We start from the raw sequence: 19,018 nt of genomic DNA on the forward strand, positions 1-19,018 counted from the left end.
CACTCTTCTGGGGCGCTGAAATTGGCCAAGTGGAGATGGGATCGGGGTGGATGCCTTGGTGTCTCCTGGTGGCCGTATGTTTTACATGAAGAATACTTTATTCGGCGGTTGCTGGAGCTGGAGTGCCTTGTTTTGCAGTATAGAACAGCAGCAAAAGCATTGTTGTTAGCACACGAGACAAGACAAGGTGATGACAAATTGACGATAGCACATTTCGAAATAATGAATAATTTTCGTGTCCCGCGAGATTCATCACTCTTCTTCCGGCCGAGGTGGTTGTGATGCAGTAAACGTTTCACTTTTCGCGCAAAAACCACCAAGAATCCTGACGACGGCAGACAACAGAGCGTATTAGGCGTGAGCTAGAAGGATGACTGCGAGCTATTGTGAAAAAGTTAGCAGTCTCATCCAGGGGCGATGATGCGGGCAATTAGCAGCAGTTCTCCTGACTATTCACGGTGATTAATGCTATGCTCTGGAGGCCTTGGGATTCGCGAGGATTTGGGAATGAGGAAGATGGAGTTGATTTTAATGCATACATGTGTGATTGCCTGTATGGAGTTGAAGTTGGAGGCAAGATTTATCATTATCCTACCACAAGAAGTATTCATTTCATTTGAAGTTCTTGTAGATAAAAGGACAAACGAAATAATAATTTTAATATTTGTTGAAAGCATATGTTGTACAAGTATACACTGTTGCCTCAGGTCACCAAAAATATTGACCAATGTGACGTAATTTATTTCTCCCATCTTCCCTCTGTCTAAAATACCCTTGAGTAAAAAAAAACAGCGTGTTGTTCTTCGTTTGTCTTGAAAATTAACAAAACTTATTTTACACTGACGGTTCACAGCTTGTGGGGTAAAAACCTTGACGACCTCTCTCGTTCCTTTCAGTTAGCTTCAAATGAGAATCCTGTGCCACCTGATCTGCATAAGACGAGACGAGAAGGGACAGCATGAAAAAAGAGCGCTGAAAATTTAAAAACAAGAACCCATCACGGGGCTGGCGATGACGAGGACAAGGACGAGTGTTGATGAAAGTACGGTCATGGGATATCTTGGTGCTATGGCGTAGCATCGCGGTGAAAATTTTATTAAATCTAGAAAAATGGAATTATGCCAACAAGAATAAGCAAAAGCATATGTGTGGTGAGTCACGCAAAACTTCTTTTATGCAAATGGACCGACGTTTTGCTTCCCCATCCGATAGAAGGCCAGGTGGATAAGGCGGGAATCGAACCCGCGCCCCATAGCAACATAGGGATCGGCAGCCGAAGCCGCTCACCACCAAGCCACGAGGCCCTAAAAAGTTGCCTTGTAAGCAAAAAAATAGCGGTTAGTATTTATTACACTGAAAAGAATAGTGCGATCATAATATCTACGTTTAAAAAGATTACAATATTGTTTTGTCTGCTAATATTTAAAACAACTGATCAGAGTTATACATTTTTGAAGTTATTTTTTGTAAAACTGACCACACTGAAGAATAAAAGGTAGTTAATATCAGAAACATAATGTTATTACCCAGTGAGAATTTGACCCAAAGCCTCGAGTCTTTTTAGGCTTAGTCTCGAATGCCTTTTTTTAAATTTCAGTGGGAAATCAAGGGTCGCAAGATGATTATAATAAATCAGGAAAAAAAAGTTGACGATTTGGAAACAGGTCCAATAAAACAAAATTCCCAGTTTTTGCTTTTTGGGTGTTTTTGAAACCGCCTTGAGTCAGGGGTAATAAAATACACTCAAAAAGCAAAAACTCAAATTTTGGTTTATTGGACTTTAAAAAAAATCCAGAATTCGAAAACAAATAGTTACAGTATTTCTATCTGTGTAGATATCGTGAGCAGCGCAAATTATCACTTTGGGAAATTAAGGTGTTAATTTTATATAGAATCATAAAATAAAAACTAAAATATAAAATAAATCGCTTGGTTTAAGAGGTTACATACATGTAGAAAATCACAAAATTGTATATTACAGAATATTTGTTAAATCCACTCAAAAGATGATTTTCAATCACTCCTGATAGTTTCATGAAGATATATCATGATTAAACTGAGCAAGAGACGATTTAAGCTCAAAATTTTGCCGTACGCAAAGCGAGCTGTCAAACTTTGATGACGATTTTCTCTAACCCTTGAGTTGATTTACGGGTGCCACGATATCTCGAGATGGGATGGACCAAATTGGCTGAAATTTGAGGTAAAGACTCTCAAGATGTATCCCGTGTGCATGACGAAGCCAAATTTTAAAAATTTGCTTTTTTTAAAAATACAAAAATCAAAACTAACGGTTTTTTATACGAAAAATGAAAAAAATATTTTTTTCTTTTTGTAAAATAAAAGTTTTTGAAAATCGGGCTTCGTCATGCACACGGAATCGGTTTAACGAACTTTCACCAAAATTTTGAGCCGATTTGGTCAAGACGCCCGTTTTTTGAAACTGCTTTCTTGAAATTACTTTATCTCAGCAATGATGCAACCAAATATCTTTAAATTTGTTTTGTTAGTAGGTGAAAATGTATATTTTAATGCCCTGAAACCAGAATTTAAAAAAAGTTTAAGTGTGTGCTCATACTAACCTCCGACTTTTTAGTCGATATACATGTATGTAACACCTTAAATAAATTAATACCGTTAAACCATAGTGACATTGATTAGATTTCTATGTCTAATTTCATATTTCTGATTTAAAAAAATACTTGTAATGGGTTTGAATAAACATGAATAATAACATGTTTTTCCAAAAGAGTGTTTTTCATCAAAAATTTAAAGTGTTTTACAATCATTTTCACATCAAGTGGACCCCACTTACAATTTTTTTACACTTTAAACTTCTAATATTCAGTTGTTCAAGTCTCCTAAACGTGTGTTTGATTATCCGCCATGCCCAACACTTAATAATTTAATAATTTTCCAATAATATGTAAAACTTTATACTATTTTTTCGGTTCTTTGAGTAAAATTTCACAAAAAAACTAAAATTCACTTCTCTTTCAATTTGAACTTACATGACACTTTGAAAGAATAAAAAAAATCTTTGTTAACAATATATTATTTTTAAATATATTTAATCGTGCTTTTTGTTACTATATCAAATTTCAATATCATTTGCACAGAAATGATAATCGAAATTGAACCTTATGATAAAATAGTTGTTATTGCACCTTATGCATATTTAACAGCATGCCTTTGTGATATAGATATTATTCAACAAATTCAAATTACATAAAATATAATTACAAATCATTTTCAATAAACACATTTAAAAAGCAACATTTAGAAAATGTGGGTTAGCAAATTAAAAAAGCGTCAACATTTGAAGCATTTGAAATTGTCAAACAAATGCGTTGAATAAAAAAATCCGCGAATCCCACCTTTGCCGACCAAAAACGCACCAGATCCACAAAATCTATAATTTTAACTGCCCTTAATTATCTATTTGGGGTTTTATTTATATCATCGCTTTTTATTTCATTTCAATTATTTCGGTGTGAAGTTACTATCCTAAGCTGAGATGCGGACTACCTTTCAACAGCAGATTAATTCGAGTAAATATACTGAAGCTAAAAAATACAACGCTTTTCAACTTTGTTTCATAGTGCTTAGTGAAATTTAGCATTTTTTGCAGATTTGTTTTAATTTTTCAGAGTGACATTCAAAATTTGTGATAAAAATTCATGCCTTCCAGCTTTAATTTCCTTTGTTGTAATTAAAGCAACTTATTTGCATATTCATCCCAACCTCCTCCCAATTTCCACCATGCTCGTGTCGTAATTTCACCCCTCCCCTCCCCCATCTCTTCTTTCTACATTCAACCCACCCGACTGCCACGTCAGATCTCATCACCACCGCCATCAACAAAACAAGGACGCAAGGACTCACGGCCATCGCCGCTCCTCTCGGTGAGGAAGATGTTTCACCGCGAAGGGAGTGTTTGTATAATGTACAAACGCTGTTTGCTGTGAGTTTCAGTTTTTTTTGTAGTTGTTTTTCATCCTTTTGCCACATGGCTTTCTCCGCGGACGGGGTGAAAAAGGATGAGATTCCGTACATAGAGCACACACAGCGTTCAAGGATGTGCTGGGAAAAATCATCAAGACCCATCAGCACAGCAGTGAGTTTGCAGATGAAAGGATGTCGGTGTCAGGTTGAAGGAATCAAGCGAGCTAAAAAAAGGTGCAAACAGCACAACGGTGTTGGAGAATTTTCCCTTAAAAGGTTTGTTGTATTGGTGAAAAGGACCTGAGAGATGATAACATGGAGCATAAAGGTGCGTAATGGCGTCCCAGTCGTCAAGTCGGATAGCGCATCCGACAGACACGCGATCGATTAGACGTCGACGTCGCTCGTCAGGAAGTTGGCGAGGAAAAAGTGCGGGGGAAGACCAGGACTTTTCCTCTGATGATGGTATGATTTCTTTCGGCACCCATACAGAGAGGAGGCGCGCCGCTGCTCGTCACGCCATCGTGGTTGTCGTCGAGGCACGTATTTGTTAGGGCTGTATTCTGATGGGAATATTTGTGAAGCCATGTGTGCGAGGGCGTTTGTTTATAAGAGCAATGGAAATACTTTACGTAAACCCAATTTATAAGGATCACCTGGCGATGCAGAGTTTGGCAGGGATGTTGTGGCAGAGTGGAGGAAGGGAAGTTTATGCGAATTAAGATATGAATGAAAAGTTGGAAGTTTTTCTTTGGAATACAAATTTACGATTTTTTGAACCAGTAGGTATAGCTGTTTTTCGGACTATTAAAGCGAAACGAACGAAGCCTAAGTATCAAATGTAAAGATTTTTTCCAGAAATTCTGATTACCACTTTCGATTGTGAGCAGAGTCATAATGCAAGCAATTTGTTCGTTTCATACATAGGTAGCCAATTTATTCAATGTTTATATAACCCTCACTTAAAACATGTTCCAAAAATCAGGGGGGATATTTATTTTTATAAAGCAGTTGAAATGTTTAATGATTTAAGAGAAACAACAGAAATATTCAAGAGCCTGTTCAACAATTGCTTTCAATTATGGAAATATTTTGGCTTTTTTATTATTTTGAAACTTTTGCTAGGCTAACGCTAAAATTTTAATGTTTTAATGATTTCATAATTGTGACATTTCTCAAAAACTGACAGCTGTCTATACAAAAATGTTTTTAAAATATTAAAAATCTAATCTAATCACAAGATTTTCCAGCATGCTTTCATCGGACTGGCTTACATATTTTTGAAAAAAAATCTCGTTTTTAGATATGTTTTAAACGGTTAAAATTCATTTCACATTGCTGTAATTTTTTTCGAATCATGAATTTGAAAAAACGTGGAAAAAGCCTTAAAAGGTATTTTGACTTTATTTTTAATGTAAAATAAAATTTGCAATCGCAAAAAGGCTTACATACGATTTGATATCGTGCACCTTTTTAGTGCTAAATCCAATAAAAAATGATTTTTTTGTTGATACAGTCCAGACTCGATTTTCCGAAGGCCTTGGCAAGATTCATTTTTGATTGTTGAGATTTAGTATGACCCCTAAACTACTCTAAAGTGATTTAGAATTTTTGAATCCAAGATGGCGACCAAAATGGCGGTGATGAAATATTGAAAAAAATGCATTTTTTTATTTAACAGACAATCAATCATTTAAATTCGACTAAAATGGGGTCGCAGAACTCGAATTTAATGTTAAAAGTAAGAAAACCCAAGTAGCACTCATAACTTGTCGTCTGTTGTATAACAGTTAGACAGCTGTTTTTGATCAACATACGAGAAAAAATTTCAACGTTAGTTAAATAACAGTTTATTTCACTACTTGTATACCTGACTTATGTAACTCTTGAGATTTGTTCCAAACAAGTGTTACAACACAGTCAACTTCACTCTTTTCCAACTTTAACACACAACATAGGGAATATTTTCACATGTTTGGCATGTGTTAGGAGCACTTGCTCCTAACTCAATCCAATTTGCTGATTTTCACTATTTAAACAATTTATTTTGGAACACTTTTGATAGAAACTTGCTTGCTCACTTCCTATTGAGCTATTTATCACTTTATTTTACTTGAAAATACTTTTTATGAGCTGTAATTGAACGTCAAAGTGCTGATATGCCAAGATGCTGTTCCCTTATCTGCAATGTTTCACTCGAAAACAGTTTGTTGAATAAAAACAATATTGCACTGTTTGTGTCACTGCTTATCTAACATTGTCATGTGACGGCATCTGCTGAAAAATGGGCGTGGCCAACCATTCTATAAATAACCTTAGGTTTTCTCGCTTTGTTACACAAATGTTATCGGAGAATAGATTATATAACTGATGCTCAACATACATATTCAACTTGACATTGCGTGTTGTTAGGTGGTGTAAATTTGTACATGAGGAATTTAGAGTTTCAATAATGTTTATTTATTGCAATAGTTTTGATTGTTGACCGATTCATTTGTGAACATATCGCTGGTAAAAGCTATACAAATTAACAACTTATAGAGTTTATGATAGAGAAAACAACAAATCAAAATCATACCGATTTTCAATATTACTCCGTGGTACGGTAATCGAAATGACAGTTGAAACGGTTTGTTATAACAAAGTTATATAGTGGAGTTATAAAAACTGACTTGAAACAAACTTATATAACTTCAATTCCAATGACAGCCTTCGTTGGAGTTAAGTTCTTTAGCTATCAAAACAGACAGCAGCCTTCTTATTGACGCTTGGGCCAGCTTGTTTACTATGAAGCCCCGTGGAGAGATGTGGAAGCGCGCCTGGACCTGCCGTGGAGATAACAACAAATCGTCGAAGTCATCGGATCGAATCTTGGGAAAGAGGAAGTTCACCAAAAAAGGAAAATCTAAAAAGTTCGCCATGCAGGGAATTTCTCACTAATCACATGCGCGCCATGATTGCTTCTCTTTTTTTAAATTTCAATTTCAAATTATTTTAAATAAATCTTGCAGAAACAAACGTACGTTTTTAATTAGCTTTGTCGTTGATTGAAATTCTAATAAGAAACGTTTGTTTACATGTAAGTTAGTCGACGGTTAGACAGCTGTTTTCAATCTAACTTTCCTTTCCAGTGTGCGCTTTGATTTGACAGCACAGCCGTAAACCACGCCCCCTTTTTTCGTTGAATCTCTTGTTAGATAGCACAGTGTTGTCAAATACATTTGTACAACTTACTCTGATAACTTGCATCTTTTTCTGGCAAGTTATACAAAAGAAAAAAGTGCGCTTTTTCCAGTTCACAGGAGTTGTAGAACAAGTTGTGGTAACAAGGGGGATTGGTTATACAACCAGTTAGGAAATACGTTTATCTGACAAAGTGTGTTGCTTGGGAAATGGATTTACGGATTTTTGTTTGTTTGTGATGCGATTATTCGAAGTCCTGTACAAACCTTCGGATAATCGAGACTTCGGATAATCGAGTCTGGACTGTAACGTTATTTTTTTCACCAGTAAAAGTCATGATCAAGCTTGACCATTTCAGATTTTTTTTCAAAAGTATCTGATTTCTTATAAATTTGCTTCAAAGATATTATAGATTGGACCAAGGTACAGGCTCTAAAAAAAATCACTTAACAACAATGATTTTTTTTTTCAATGCAGTGAAACCACTTTTTACGCGGCGTGTTAATTTTTTTAACTGTAGATTTCTCTGGAACGACGCAGCATTTTTGCAATCTATTTAAAGCAATTTGTAGGTTTTGTTCAGATCTGATTGAAGCTAATTTACTATCCAGGTTACTACCATCCACTGAACTACACTGAAAAAAATATTCTGTTTTCAGTTATGAGAAATGACTTATATCTGTAATCCCATACTTCCAATTGAAATGCAATCAAAGACAAAATAAATAAAAAATATTCACGAGACTGAAAAATTAAGTCTGTCATATAGAAATTGTCAAAAACCATAAAAAAATTCAACATTTTTATTTGCAAAACCGCTGTAACATCACAAGGATTTTACTTAGGACAGTGGTCAATATGGAGACTTTTATGTAAAATTGTCGGAGAATCGATTCTCGTATTCGGTATTTCAAAATTTTGACGTTTAGGGCACTTAAAAAACAGTTTCAGTAAATGATTATTGATTTTTTTTAGTTGAGTTGTTCGATCCGTGAATCTTTTTGTAACATCATAGGCTATTTTTACAAAAAAATAGAAAGAAAAAAAATCAGGAGCGCACCTTCATATTTGACTTTTAAAAGTGGTGTGTTTTTTTCTTTCAGTGTATTTTTTTTGAAAGTCCGTCAAATTTCCTACAAGTTTGTGTTTGACAACTTTTTGATACAACGGCTTCGAGGTACAGCAATATTTAAATAACGAAATACAAAAATAATTTAAAACACTTACGCACTTCTCAAATGTCATTATCGAGTGAAACTGGCTTACATAAGCGTAGGATAACATGCAGAGAAAAAAGTACCTAAAAAAATCCTGTTTTGGGCTGGAATTGCTCTAAAGTGACTTTAACCTTTACATGATCATTTGTGCACAATTCAAAAATAGCGAGATTTGCGAAAATTGGCATCACTTTCAAATGATATTAGATCAACTTTTTCCATAGCTCAAAAGATGGAGTTAATTTATCTTATCTATCGTGAACTGGAGGGAATCGCGTCTTGTGTCTGAATTTAGTCGCTTCAAATAAGGTGCACTAATGTAGTTGTTCTGTATCTGTTCTAACCGAAACTAAACAAAAATATCAAACAAAAAAACTCAAGAACCTGTCCAAAACAGCTGTCTCAAATGATACCATGTGTCCCCATTCACCTCAGATGATGGTACAGTGGTCTTCGAATCGTAATTTTTCAAAAATTCAAAGCTCCAGCGATTTTTTTTGCGAAAGCTTAAGCTTTTTGAATTTTGCTAAAAGTTTGTGACGTTCCTCAATCAACAACGTTTAAATATTTTATTTAATGGGATTTGCCAGCAGTCCAATTAATCCAATAATTTATAGCGCCTGTCATTCATAATCAAATTTTGATGGTGTCAATGGGCGGTGTGGTGGTAAATTTATGAATCCTTCCTCCCGCTCAAGCACTACATTTGAAGCAGTTCTCGCAGCAAAGTGTGCCATAAAACCAGCACCATAAAACACTCGCCACACGGCGTGAATCTAGCACCTTTCTACCGGGCATTTTTCGTTCGATTTATCGCATCAAAAGAGGTCTCCTTCAAATGTTTCATGTTTGTGAGTGTGTGCTTTACCCTTTTGTTACGAAAAACCATACGGTTTATCCGATTATAACGTTCTGACGCGATACCTGGCTCTGGTGGTCTACATTCCGGAGCCATAAAATTATATATCTAATAAAAAATTTATTCGATATTTAACTCCACTTTTACGGCCGCGCAGCATAAATAAACAAACACGAGCCCACGGGACAGGGCGAAAAACGGTTGCCAGCAAGTCACAGTGTTTTTTTTTTCGAGACCTGACCTGCGTTACCCGAAAAAGAGCGATTCTTCGTACGGGGAACAAACACCCGGGTCGTCGTCGTCGTAAAACGATTAGAATTTGATGGTCGGCATTTCAACACTTTTTTCTCCGCCCTGGACAAAAGCTTTTACGCCGTTCCGCCGTGTGCCTGACCTTACTGAAGTCTTGGGCTAGCCCGGGGTTCTGGACCAGTGGGTGGTTGTGGTGGAGAGGTGCCATAAAATCATCTGGTCTGAACATAGTTTGTTTCAGAAGGGGGGCATTCTTGGGCTTGTGGGTAGTTGGTAGCACGTGACCGCGAAGGTTGTAAAATTTTCATGTCATTCAAATTGTTACTAATTGTTTCGTCTGGTTATAACTTCTTTTTTATGCTTGCTGTAAATTAAAAAGCGATTCAGACTGATTAGAATTGAATTGAGTTCAAAGGTAAGAAGGTGCCATTTGTATTTTGACATTTCAGTTCAATCCAAATCAATCGCAATCGATCATCAGCAATTAGCATAATTTTTGCTATTGACGATGATTTCCTCAAAAAGGCTTTTGAAAATTTAAATCATCTCATACATTTTCTTTCGATCTAAATTTTCTCCTTCCCCCTAAAAGAAAACAATTCAAATTGCATGCAATGCATCACGTGTCAATAACTAACTTGTTGTGGTACTTTCACAAAGAGTTATATAATCACACTTAGATTTTTTTTTACCGAATTCGGTATTTGAAAAATTGGTAAAGTTTAAATCGGTAAAACCATCTGTCAAAATGCACAACAATGTTGAAACTCATTATCGAATTTCGATAAAATTTTACCAAATTCGGTGGAATTCAGTTTACTGAACTGTTGAGCAGTTCTTTTTTATGGGTTTTAAGACAACTGAAATCGTGTGAGCAAAAGAATGTAAAAATGATTAATTGTTTGCTTTAATCAAAGCCAATCAGCTGCATCCCGACTTTCGAAACAAAATGGTTTAATTTCGGCATTCGCTTGCTTCCTTCATTCTGACTCACCCTCATCACGTCCAAAATTATAGAACATCCGTACCCATTTCACATCAATCACAATTTTCCCCGCCAGAGTTTCTGAGCCTTATATCTTAATCGGAGAAAGCGTCCGGACGACAAGATTGCATCACGAGGGCAGAGGTTCCAGAACCAGCATGAAAACTAGTCCCATTAGACGATCCCGTACCCATGAGTTTCTCGTTTAAAATGGCATAAATCATCGGCTTTCTGTATTGAGTTGTCTGTGCAGCAGCAGCGCTGCAACTCAGGAATGCACCCTCGCCCGTTGCGTCAGTCCGAAGCCTTAAAAATGTGTTCGCTGTAGGATTCGTCCAGGACACTAAAGTGAAAGCGTAAAAAATGCTTCCTGCTGGTTCTTTTTGCCTCAAGGCAAAACTTTCGATCCCATATCTGCCGTTCAGAATCGGTTTCGGTTGTGGGTTCTTTCTCCATGAGCAGTTCTCTGGGCTTTCGAAAAATTATATTGGGACCTAATCTTAGAATATTTCTAAACAACTATGAACCTTTGAGATTCCTTTTGTTCTCAGTTTGACATTTTGACTTAAATTGAGTAATTTAAAAAAAAATGGCAGTCCATTTAGTAAATCAAAATCTTATGTTTATTGAAAAATTCTAAAAACTTAAATTTAATATGAAATTTGCATGTATTCCATGAGATCAACACCATTTTAAATCTTGAATGTCGTGATTAATTCGGATCAAGAATAGGATTTTATAAGATTGTTCAATTTTCCGAGGTTACAAAATAGGAAACGGGAATTTTTAAACAAATTTTCTGGGGAATCCAAGGAAATTGCAAATTTATTGCAAATTGTTCTGACCCAACTTCTCATTACCATTTTGCAACCGAACTGTTTGAAGAAGCAACTTCAATTGTTTAAATAAGTGTTGTTGTTTTTCGATTGCTTGATAAAAAAATCATGCAACTTGAATATGAATATAATTTAAAAAAAGGTGCAGTGGTAATGTAACAGGCATAACCAAAATGACGAAGAACGAATAAAGAAACATTTAGCTGAATTCTTGATTTTTTAACTTTATGTGAGGAAGGCTAGGTGGTATTTAGAGAAGGCATCACCTTGCGGCGCTTGCTTTTTTATAGGGAAGCGGGAAGGCTAGTTCCTGAAGACGCCACCTGGTGGCGCTTGCGAGAGGAGCTGAGCTTGGTGGCGCTTGCGAGAGGAGCTGAGCTCCTCTCGCTTCGTTGGTAGACCACTGACTGAAGCCAGCCTTCCCCCTCTGCTTGGGGAAGGCGTTTCATTTTTCGGTTTCATTTTGCTTCGCGAAATTTTGGATTGCTACCCTGTATAGAGCCCTAAGACGAAGTTCTTCGTCAAAAGAAGCAGAACATTGTTATCTTTTTCATGAGTAATTCATTTAATTAAAAATCATCGAATAACATGGCAAAACAATACGTTTGAGCATTGAGCCTGTGCTCGAAAATCTTCAAATGTGGCATCCCTGTGTGTGACGGACGTGTGTCAGCCGCGAGCTTGCGGCTTTGTTTACGTTTGGAGTTGTTGTGTTTTGCGGATCAAAAGTGCTAACGGCTAACGGACAGTCCACTTGCCCGGCATTCGGAAAATGTTTGCGACGAGCTAATTGTTTTTTTTCTCAATTATTTCTTCTCGTTACTCTCCACAGCGACAGCAACGAGCAGCAACATGCCTCCGGCAGCTTCCAGAGCAGGACGCGGCCGGCCGGGCACGACTACGCCGCGCGGAATTTCGCTTGTACCGGACCCGCCCCTTGCGGACCCTCCGGGTAAGAGAAGATTATTTTTTAGAATGTTTTTTAGGACGGATTTTTAAAAACGGAGTCTAAATTATTTATTGATTTTATGTTTCATTATTCAAACAAGTTACAATATCAGTGCTGTATACGAATAATAGTAATATTAATTTTTTTTCAGCATCTGCCTTGCAATGTGGCTATTGCGGCAAAGTGTTAGCCACGATGTCCAGCTTCACAAAACACGTGAGAACGCAACACCAACAGCCGCCGTCTCTGGAAATCTGCACCATCTGCTCTGCAACATTTGCAGATAAAAAGAAGTTGAAGGTGGACCATCCGACAGTGAACAAATGCCGATACTGCGGCTATGTGTACCGATACTCTGGCAATCTGGCCAGGTACGAAGCTAGCTTGGGAGAGGAGCTGAGCTCCTCTCGCTTCGGTGGTAGACAGCCGACTGAAGCCAGCCATCAAATTTCCCGTGGTTTTGTAGGGAAGCGGGAAGGCTAGTTCCTGAAGACGCCACCTGGTGGCGCTTGCGAGAGGAGCTGAGCTGTGGTAGACCACCGACTAAACTAATGCTGTGGAGGGAGTGGCGTTTATATTTATATAAAAACCGTCGGCCGCGCTGCTTCTGTGATTTTCTCCTCTGCTTGGGGAAGACGTTTCATTTTTCGGTTTCATTTTGCTTCGCGAAATCTTGGATTGCTACCCTGTATAGAGCCCTAAGACGAACTTCTTCGTCAAAAATGAGCGGTTCGATCCAAACGTACAAGAAAAACCAAAAATATAGTTTGGTTTTTTTGTAGAGAAATACTGTTTTTTTTCAAAGTGGTAGGACGATGAGTAAATCCATGCTCACTAATAGAGGGTGACGAGCGAGAATTCCCGGGAAAAAGGCAATTTTTGGACCTTTGATTCCCGGGAAATTTGGTCGAGACTCCCTGGAAAATTTATGCTTATAAATATCAAAACAAAATCTAATCAGAAAAACATTTGAAAATTTCTAAATTGTTAAGAACATTGGATTTCAATGTTTGATATTCAGTTTTAATAAACCAATGCACAGTGGGCGAAATGGAACCCAAAATCGGACTTAATTGAACGCGGCTGGTTCCCTGGTATGAATAATAGTGTTTCTTATGTAAAAAAATCCGGGGAATCGATTGGTGATGGTTTCATCCACCGCATGAAACGGCAAAGGGTCCATTTTGCCCCAATTCCCCATTTTTTAACATTTTTTCTTGAAAATCGGTCTATATTTAGAGCGGAGGCTTTATGCGGCCTTCCAAAATGCACTTAACTTATGTGAAAATGTCCCAGGAATTCAGTAAAAATAACCACTTGCACCGCAAAAATCATCTAGGGTCCATTTAACCCCAATTCCGCTATAAAAGCATTTTTGGCCGTTTTCAAATGTTAAATCAGATTTTAAAAATCTGAAAATATTTTTATCGTAAAGATCAGACAATTTTACATAAGAATGACGATTTGCACTTGAAAGTTTGACACATTTATGTTGATATAGAAATTAAACTAAATAAAATGATTGAAGAATCACTTTTGGGCCAATTTTCCCAAACGCAGAATAAACTGCCTTTCACATACATTTTATTTTTATCAACATAAATGTATCAAACTATCAAGTGCCAATCGTCATTCTTATGTAAAATTGTCTGATCTTTACGATAAAAATATTTTCAGATTTTGAAAATCTGACCTAACATTTGAAAACGGCCAAAAATGCTTTCATAGCGGAATTGGGGTTAAATGGACCCTAGATGATTTTTGCGGTGCAAGTGGTTATTTTTACTGAATTCCTGGGACATTTTCACATAAGTTAAGTGCATTTTGGAAGGCCGCATAAAGCCTCCGCTCTAAATATAGACCGATTTTCAAGAAAAAATGTTAAAAAATGGGGAATTGGGGCAAAATGGACCCTTTGCCGTTTCGTGCGGTGGATGAAACCAGCACCAATCGATTCCCCGGATTTTTTTACATAAGAAACACTATTATTCATACCAGGGAACCAGCCGCGTTCAATTAAGTCCGATTTTGGGTTCCATTTCGCCCACTGTGCAATGCTTCTCTTATCTTCTTATTCAAAAAGTGTAATGAGTTTTTAAAAAATTTCAATTACTATAATAGAGAGTAGCCAAAAAATGTGGATCCCATAATTTACTTTGAAGTATTCTAAGCAGTTACACACCAGAAATGAAATATTTATAATTTCTAAGATGGAAAAGCATTTTAAAGATAAGTTCAATTTCCTCATCCTCCCTCGAATATAGAAAACCTTGTTATTTTTATTCTGAGTAAGATAATTTCACTGTATCGAGGTTATTTCCTTTTTTGATATCAATAAGTCATTTTGTGTTCTGCATCAACCTCAATATTAAATTATATTTTGGGAAAAAAAACTCAGGCATTCTTTGTAAAGTTAAGGTCCGCTGATTGTGAACATTTACAGTTTACCTTAAGAAAAAAAATTAAAATGTTGTTTTGAGTCTTTATTTATTATATTGCAGAAATGCCGATTCTGTAAAATTAAATACTAACTATTTTTTTACATTCAAAAAATCACATTACAAGTTCAACTACAAGTTTTTGCAACTTTAGAAAAATCACTTGTGAATGAAGATTTGTTAACATTTTAAACTAAAATTTCGAGTCATAAAAAGACTCACGAAACGAAAAAAATCAAAACGTGGAAATAATTCCTCAAAATAATGAGATTACTTTGATAAACCTTTCATTGAATAAGTTTGAATTAATTGTATCGGAGTTCATTGAAAAGAAACCTTTTTTTTCTTTTTAAGTTTTCTTTTCTTTTTAAGTTAGGCTGGTACAAATATTTTTAAAAGTTTTTGTCACCCCCCCCTTCGAAATTGGCCCGAAAAATCAGGGGGCAAAAAAAAAAAATTTACAATAATCTTCAAAATTTCAATGAAAATTCAAGTGCAACCAGTTGAAATCAGATTAAAATACATTCTTCTGCGTTTAAAATCATTTTTAGCATGTTTGGGTTTGTTAAAAAATCTTAAGATTTTTTGAAAATTTTCGATGCAAAATCTTTTTTTTCGATACAATTTTTGTTTTTGTCAGATCTTAGATTTTTTTAAAACTAATGATTGCAAAACAACTGAACTAGTGTAAAATGCATTTTAAAACACTTTTTTAATTGAAATGTGAAGACTATGGCTTGTTATTTAAATTTTTATATTTTTTTATTTTTTTGCCCCCCCCTTGACCTTGGCCAGGGCCGAGGGACAAAAACTTTTTTAAATATTTGCATCGGCCTTATCGAAGTTATCGATCCCGGGAATTCCCGGGAAATGGCAAAACTCAACTCTTTCCCGGGTAAATTGAAAATCTCGAGAATCGTCACCCTCTACTCTGTAACCATAACGTTTCCTTTAAATTTTCCTCAGCGACCAGTTTGATTGAATGCACATAAAGCTGGTACAAATTTTATTTAAAAAAAAATTTAAAAATCAGGGGGCAAAAAAATATGTTGTCAAAAAATGCTAATGGAAAATTTAAGTAAAATCAACTGAAATCAATTTAAAATGCGTTTCCCTGCGTTTAGAATCACTTTTAGTATGTTTGAGTGAATATAAAAATCATTTGAATTTTTGAAAATTTTGGATGTTTAAAAGTATTTTTTTCGCTAAAATTTTTGTTTTCGTTAAATCTTTTAAAAAACTTTGAAAAATATTTGCATCGGCCTAAAGTTAAAACAAACAAAAATAAAAATAAAAATATCATGCTAAAATTCTATTTTTCATGACCATTAACCCTCTACTGCAATTTTTTTCGAGGTTTTTTTATTTTTTCTGTGTTTAGAAGGTTATTTTGAGCAACTTTTGTTCTACGAAATACTTTCCATCTCTTGTTTTATGTTTTCTTGTTTTATTTTCAGTTTTTTAATTCGCATTTATCTTGTTTAGTTTATTTTTGTTTTTGATGGTATTTGACCTATTCTACCACCTCCTATCATTACATTTTGCCTATCTAATTATTTTCATGTTTTTAATTTCAGTTTTTCAATTTTTGCTTGTGTTTCATATTTTCTGCTCTAGAATGGCACCATTATTATTTAAATTATAAAGAATGCTTAGAGGCATAGTCCGGTACACTACAAAAAATACTGCATACTTCTTTTTAATTAAAATATAGGAAATGTTACAAAAAAAGCACAACCAAAGACATTTTTATAAACATTGGCAAAGTCACATAAAACAAGTCAAACATCCAACACTAAAATTTTCTAAAATTTTAAAACTTCTTCTTTCCAATGCTTTTTAAACATACAAAATTGGTTAAAAAATGGATTTTTGGCGAATTTAAAATCGAAGCTTGTCTAAAGGTGGGGTTGGGTTGTAGAGGGTTTATTTTTCAGGATCAAGTCTTACTAGCTTCAGCTCTAGAGCAAAAAATAAAGCGTTCACCTTTAAAATCTAACTTCGATTTTTTAAAAGAAATATGTTTGCGCACATAAGAACGTCTGTTGATCCTGTCGCACTTTCTTTCCCGGTAAATACAAATTTAAACACTCAGATTACAGATAACAAAACTGGTTACAACAAAACGACTTTATTCGCGTCAACTTGGCTCTATTTTGCAGTAAATTAACTGTTCTGACCTGCTCTGAGGTCTGTCAGGGAATGGGACTGTTCTGAGGTGGTTTTCCTACAAGAAAATGTACGGTCAGGACAAGTTCACTGACCTTTTAGTCCTGTTTGTATTCTGTTATTTACAAATATGTGTGTGTTTACATGTAACGTAGAGTGCGAAAACTAGACAACATAAACTGTGGCAAAAACTACACGAAAACAGTACAGTACAGAAGTTTCTGACTAGAATCATCGTCTTGTGTGTAAACAAAATACTTTGTCGTAAAATCTCAGAGCGAGTTGTGGCGCTATAACCACGGCAAATAGTGTCCAGGGCATTCGTGGAAATACAATGTCCCATCCCAGAGGGTCCCGGAGTACCAAACCTTCTTAGCATGGTGCTTCCAACAAATACAACCAAATCTCGGAGCGTATGGTGGTGTGTCCCCACGCTTCTTCCTCCCCTGTCGATTCAGAATTGTGTTGTTGTTCGAACACTCCGTGCTCAAACTCAACCCAATTACGAGTCATCTCTGCGATACGGCTTTACGCAGTAGGCCTGGCCGCTTTAACGCTTGTGTTGTTTCAATGCATTTCAATGCAATGGCGCACTGCAAATGTTAATAAATGACAAGAAGAGTGCTAGGCGTCATCTAACCTAAGGCACTCTCCAGGATCCCTTCGAAAGATTGGCTGCGCTAGGGTCTGATTAGATTAGATTAGATTAGAAATACTTTGTCGTAAAATCTCAACTTTGGTTTTGTAAATTCGCTATATTCCGTGATGGTTACAAGCAACCTTTTCATGTTTCTATAACATTTATTTTTGTAATTATCTGCTCTACAACTGTGTAGAACATTGTTACAGTGAAACCTCTTTTTACGCGGTGCGTTATATTTTGTCGAGTTCTCTGGAAAGACGCAACATTTTTGCAATGTTTTAAAAGCAACTTGTAGGTTTTGTTCAGATCTACAAAATATTGTATGGTTTAAGAGAAATCTACGAAAAAAGCGTAATGCCACCGCGTAAAACGAGGTTTCTCTGTACACTTTAAAAAAGTACACTGCAAAGTTTCAAAAACACGAAATTAAAAAATGATTTTTTTTTACTTTTAATAAAAAAAATACCCTTCTGGGTTATTGCTGATTCGAAATGTTATTTTATTTTTTTTTAGTGTCATGTTTCATGTTTTTTCATTCAATTGTTGAGATTGTGGCTTGTTATTCAAATTTTAGTATTTTTTTTAATTTTTGTCCTCCACGACCCCGGTCAGAGCCGAGGGACCAAAACTTTGAAAAATATTTGCATCGGCCTAAGCAGTTAAAATAAATAAATTAAATTTATTGAAATTCGGTGCACACAGTCACATCTAAGCACACACAGACATTTGTTCATTTTTTGATTCTGAAATAAATATATTCATTCATGTATGTATGGTAATAAGTAAACTTTCACAAAGTTTATTACTGTTCTGTTGTCCTAAGCATTTTGAAATACGCTCTGCTTTTTTTTAAACTAGACTAAAAACTTTAAAATTTGATTTTTGTTCGGCCTATTTTGGACGCTAAGGAACTATAACTTTTTTCAATCAATATTGACCAAAAATTATCATATGATGCAATGAACATTATGCATTTTGTAGAGAATTACTCGCCTTCAGGTTGCATCCATGGTCGCGCGCATATGGTTGCGGGTACAAATTTGGACCTGGAAAATTAAAAACATGCCCCACCTATCTCTTTCTCTCAGTTTAGCGTGTATAATTACCGGTGTATCGTCCGGCTGAATCGGGAAGGGGTGGGGGGAGAGCCTTGTGTTATCAATTTAATGAATCTGTACTTCCTCTGTCCTCGCACTAAATCATCGTTTTGCGCGACCTGGCCACGGCGGCGGTTGACCGTTTTTGGGATAATCACGAAGTGGAATATTTTTCCGTTGTTGCCGAATAAATTCTATTTTCCTGCGGTGGCGCCCTCTTTTTGTGGGTGCTGTGTGTGTGTGTGCAATCGATAGTATCGCAAACATTTTTGTGTGCTTTGTTTGGACTTTTCCTGGCCCAACTTACACACCCGATTCGGCTAATGGCTGCTGCGAAAGTCATTGAGCTGGGCACTGAGCATGTTCCGCTGGTAGAAAAAAAAACGGGGCACGTTCGGCAACCACAAAACGTGCCACTTTTTCCAACCTCTTCGAGAGGTCTCTT

General features: G+C 36.0%; 1 protein-coding gene across 2 annotated transcripts in view; it reads right to left on the bottom strand.

The window, feature by feature from the left end:
• LOC120422760 (uncharacterized) overlaps positions 1–19,018 on the bottom strand; it is a 175,321-nt gene that overhangs the window by 97,264 nt on the left and 59,039 nt on the right. The gene's annotated exons all lie outside the window — the stretch shown is intronic.

The sequence above is a fragment of the Culex pipiens genome, chromosome 2 (assembly GCF_016801865.2).
Source record: "Culex pipiens pallens isolate TS chromosome 2, TS_CPP_V2, whole genome shotgun sequence".
NCBI classification, from domain to species: Eukaryota; Metazoa; Arthropoda; class Insecta; order Diptera; family Culicidae; genus Culex; species Culex pipiens.